This window comes from Ictalurus punctatus, chromosome 2, assembly GCF_001660625.3.
Source record: "Ictalurus punctatus breed USDA103 chromosome 2, Coco_2.0, whole genome shotgun sequence".
Lineage (NCBI taxonomy): Eukaryota > Metazoa > Chordata > Actinopteri > Siluriformes > Ictaluridae > Ictalurus > Ictalurus punctatus.
The window spans coordinates 17,123,190-17,128,766 of record NC_030417.2 but is presented as its reverse complement, the minus strand read 5'-3'; positions in this window follow the sequence as shown (position 1 = coordinate 17,128,766).

The window sequence follows — 5,577 nt, the reverse complement described above, 5'->3', positions numbered from 1 at the left end:
GCGCCAGATCCAGTCCAGTGGACAGAGCCGTGCTAGTGGGCTGCTGTACAAAGCTTTATACACCAAAATTATCCGATTACATTTGAGATGAGAGACAAATTGAAAAAAAATCCATTTTTAGTTAAACTATACCTTTTTTATGAAACCCTGTTAATGCTACATACACTGGGGCTACACTGTAGGGTTAAATTAAATAATTAAATACGAAAAACTGATCAGATCAACTTACTTCTTTGACAAATCTTAATATAAAATAAAATGATGATACATTAGTGATCTGAATGTTGTTTTTCTGAAATCCCAGGACTGACAAAAAGGCCATTTTCAGCTCAGCTATATGACTGTCATTTTGGATAAAAGTGTCTGAGAAATTAATATACAGTATGTCTGTGTGATGTAAGGTAAAAAAAACACCTAAATATTCTGTTCGCATGCCATTTTCCATTCTCTTTGTGCTTTGATTTAATAGATTAGTTTTTGGTAGTGTTCTGATATTTAGACCCTTATACATACATTCATTCAATCATCTGCTCTCAATCTGATCATACAAACTTCATTCCCCGTGGCTGTTCGAGTCATGTCTGATTGTGAGCACTGACCTGTTCGAGTCGAGTGCGAGCTGACCCCAGACAACACAGCACAAGGGAGACCCAATTTATTCTCCAGTACTGTGCAGATTAATCCTCACTGTATGTACTGATTGAATGACAAAACCCAAGCGAAGGTCAGTGTGCCCTGCTACTACATTAGGGGTGTCTGATTGCATTTACATTTACATGCCACTTAGCAGACTTACACCCTTATCCAGAGCGACCTACATTTAACTCATTTATACAACTGAGCAACTGAGGGTTAAGGGCCTTGCCCAAGGGCCCAACAGTGGTAGCTTGGCAGTGCTGGGGCTTGAACTCCTGACCTTCTAATCAGTAACCCAGAGCCTTTAACCAGTGAGCCACCACTTGGCATTTTGGCTGATTGCAGGTTGGTTTTATGAATTCTAGTGTCATGATAATATTGTTATGCTGCCATGATTTGGCTCCATTTGTCTCCTTAGCAGGAAGGAGCACTGCAAATCAGTGTAAGTTCATCTGAATGAACACCTTCATCCTATGCTGAAACGTTTCTATACTGACTGGAGTGGTATTGATATTGTATCTATAGTTAAGCTCATTTACAGGGACTTGAATGATGGACGCTCCACATAAACAGATTTAATCTAACCTGTGGAAATCGCTGATATAGTGAAGTTTTCTTTATGGAGATGTGTATTTAGCAATTAAAAAAAAAAAAAATAATTGTTGGAATATTACTGATTATAAGTGGAATAAAACACTGTTATAGGAAAATAAGAAACATCAGGATGATAACAGTAACTCCACTTCGCATCAGGCTACATTACAGCACCCCATCACTGAATAATTTCCTAAAACAACACTCCGACTCATGCTGTATTCCTTGAATTACTTGTACTGATGCTGGCACATAAGATTGTAGAGAATTCTGTTCCAATTTTGTGTCAGAAAATTTTTTTTCATTCCACAGTGTACACATCTAAGGAGAGCACTCATAGAGGAATTACATAGTAATTTTTTTTATTTATAACTACTTTTGAATATGTGGAGAAACTTTATTGCAGGAACCTTATGAGTCTTATCTGATTCTGCCAGCATGTTATTTAGTGGTTTACGCAATATTTAATTTGTTAAGTTTGAACTACAAGCCATATTTCTATCCATCAGCTAAATTTTGTAGTAATGGGGTTCAGGGAATTTTAAACATTTTGTTACAGTGGTGGAAATGACAATATCAAAGATATTATATTTACTCTTGAGTTTTTCAAGTTTTCAGCTTGTTGGACTGGTCAATTGAATTGAACATGTTTAATCCAAAACTCAATAGCTCAAAAATATAGATGCCATACTGTATATGTGAATAATGACAAAAAAGTGATTAGGAGTTTCAGCCATAAAAAGCTCTTTGACCAAAATAGTATTGTACATATTTAAATAATGAGGCTAATATTTAAATGCTTTAGAATGTTTGGATTGTGCTCGTAAAATGAATCTGTACTGAGGGAATCTATAGAGGCATATTATGTATATACAGTATTATAGGGAACTAAATAAATATTTCCAGTGTGAAGAAATAGTGACATCATGTGTTACAGAAAAGGAAAAGCAGTATTTCTTGCAGGTCCTATTAATTCATGAACAATGTCAGACTTGGAAACAAAGAACAAGTTGAATCTCTCATCGCCTACTATCCTAGTGTACTTTATCTTAGACTACTAACTAGCCATTTTTATGGGAATTTTTTTTTCAGTCTGAAAATTTTGTTCCCATATGCAGTAATCACCTAGATTAAATGGTTGCGGTTTCGCTGGTAGCCAACAAAACTCCACTGCGTCATGCAATGTGAATTTGGAAACTTTAACCAATCTCTGTTGATATCTTTGAGTGGGAGGAATGTCTGGATATTTGCACTCATGAATTTCCGTGCAATTTAAAAATAAGCCGAAATAGGCAGCATCTCATTCAAACAAACATAAAATATTTGGTCTGACTCATGATGTCAATGAAGCACAGATGAATTTTTTGAAAGTTTTGAGTAATCAGAATTTTCATTTAAAGTTAAGCTACCTCTCATAAAGATTCTGAAAATAAGTACATTGGGAGCATCATGACTGGCAAAAATTAAGTCCCCAAATTGGATCGTTTCTTAATAGATTTTGCTTCACTAATAAGCACTGTTAGATCAGTAACAATAAGCACAAATAACCACGGTTAGATAGTACATAACAAGAAAGGCCTAAAACTGTTTAAAATGTATGACGTTATTATGAATGTGACATAATTGTTTCTTTTCTTTTTAAATTATGTAGTTTGCATGTTTATGTCACCCTTACTCCTGCTTTTCTTTTCTGCTATTTTTTTATAATGTGTTATCTTTTGGTAAATGCATATCAGTTGCAGTTAAATGAGAAACAAACAAAAAACAACTTTGGGTAATTTATCTACATATGGTTGTTCAGATATAAACTGCTTTTACCTGAAAGCTCTCAAAGGGAAAGTAATGACTCATAATGCACAACTTACTTGATTCTTGAATCTGATTGGCCAGGAGGGATTGATTAATTTAATTTAAATTTAGCTCTACAGTAGTGCAGCTGCAATTCAGGTTTACATGCACTCATTCTAATACGTAATCATTTCTATAGTAACAGCTTATGCAGGGACTTGTATGGTGGACGTGCCACATAACCTTAGTCTAATAATAAAGGGATTAAACAAATATGTTGTTAACAAAGAAAAACCTACACTCATTGATATGGTGAAACCTTCTGTTAGGATATGTTAGGAATGCTAACATTTATGGTGGGAGTCTCCAGTATCAGTGCTTTGTAATGGACAGTAATGTTTAAAGGGAGTCCATGAGCAGGACAGAGAGAGAGAGAAAAAAGAGAGCCTAGTGGGGGAAACAACTGTTTATAGTGGCTATATCATAAGTGATAACATCTTGTGGATATTCCATAACATTAACTGTAACTACAAAAGGTTAAAAACACGATGCGTCATTCATTAACAAATAAAAAAGTTGTAATTGTTGGCAAATTGCTGTGGTGTATGAGGAATAAAACACTTCGGCCCATACTCTTATAGGAAAATAGAAAAATAATCAGTTCTACTTTGCATTGAGCCACATCACACCACCCCATTGTGGATTATTTTTCTTTAAGAACATGGTCTGTCACTTTTTATTAGATAAATAATAATGGTATAGAACAAGAAAAACATTGCTATAAATGTATGATGTTATTATGAATGTCACAAGTATCTTTTTAATATAGGTTTTTATGTAGTTTTGTGTGTTTTCAACTTTTTTCCCCCCTTTTCTGCTCTGTAACTTGTCATCAAATTCATCCACATACCTGTAGTGTTGTTCAGATTTATCCTGCAGAGTGGTGGAAATTCTCGAATCTGATTGGTCAGAGGACATGTATAATTTTTGTAGAACGGCATTGCTTGGACAGTAGTTCCGGCAGTAACAAAAACAATAGGTTAATATTAACGCGCTCATTCCAATATGTTATTCTTTAGTAACAGCTCATACACAGGGACTTGTTTGGCCACAAAATTTAAGACTAACCATATGTGATTTGCTACAACAGAAGTTAGAACAGGAACTAACTTGTTTCTTGGCTGATCCACAGCATTAAATCTAACTTTAAACTATTAAGGTGTGATGTGTCGTTCATTAATGAAATCAACATTGTATTTGTTGCCAAATCAATGTGGTATAAGTGGAATAACGCACTCCAGACTGCGGTGTTAAACTACATACAATAATGCACTTCCAGGAGTTAGTGCCACTCCGCTTGCACATTGTGCTGTATCACACCCTCTAGTATTTTCGCATGGTCTGTGCTGTTATTCCTTACATAAGTTGTGTTTACTGGAAAGCTTGTTCTAATCAAAGTATTAATTAAAAAATAATGTTAAAGCTGAAAGAAACTAAAAAAAAAACTTAAGAATTAGACTTTTTTTTTTTTACTGACGAGGAAAACAATAAAAAATAGATTACGAGTAAATACATTTACAATTGCACTTTATTAAGCCTACTGCCAGCCCTTTTGATTAAAACCCATTTCACTCTTTAACCAATGGCGTTGTCGCTGCCACCATTGCGCATGCGCAAGACTTCCAGGTGCGGTTAGCTGCTATTAAACTGATTTAGGTCAGACGTTGAATTTAATTCTGCAGAGAAAAATGTCCAGCAAATCAGTCATCATAAGTGTGGTATAGGAATCTTGGGTTTTCTTTGCAAACACAATCTTTCTTATCTGAGCAAAGTTAATTTAAAGACAACACGGGCCCATTGTACAGAAATACGGTGTGACAGCAGGACTAGCTAAGCTAGTTAAACTAGCATAAATTAGCAAAACTGTATCACACGACGCTAGCTCTTTATATTAGTGCTAAATTTTTTGCTGAAATTTGAACCGTACACGCTAACTCAGAGGACTAAATAGTAAATGATATGTTCTGTTTGCGTGTTTTTGTTGTTTAAAAAAGTAAACAGTCGTAAAAGGAAACTTTTGTGCTCTCACGTTACATTGGCAGGTAATGTGTAGGATAGGGCGCGAGTTGTGTAAATACATTCTATAAAGAGATGCAGCCATCAAACGGAGGTTCCCGCATAAAACTGAACCGAAGTGCGTTCATGCTTGAGAAAGACTCGGTGCCGAAACGACGACGCCTTTCCAGGTCGTCGGGGTCGGAGTGCACCGACCCGACCGGATCAAAGGTATCCACTGCACGTGCAGGTTCTGCGCCTCGTGACCCGTCCCGCGCTGCACCAGGACCGCAAGACGCGCATCATCACATACCGTCACACATTACAGGCTACGACCAAGGGGTTCTGGCGTCCCATACATCGGTACGTCCGAGCGAAGAGAAGCTTGAGCCGAGTCGGGCTTCGTGCACGCTCAGGGACTGCAGAAATAATAAGAACAGTGCGACGCCACGCAAACAAGTCCGCTGCCATTTGCACCTGGCGCTGCGTTTTTGCGGCAGTCAG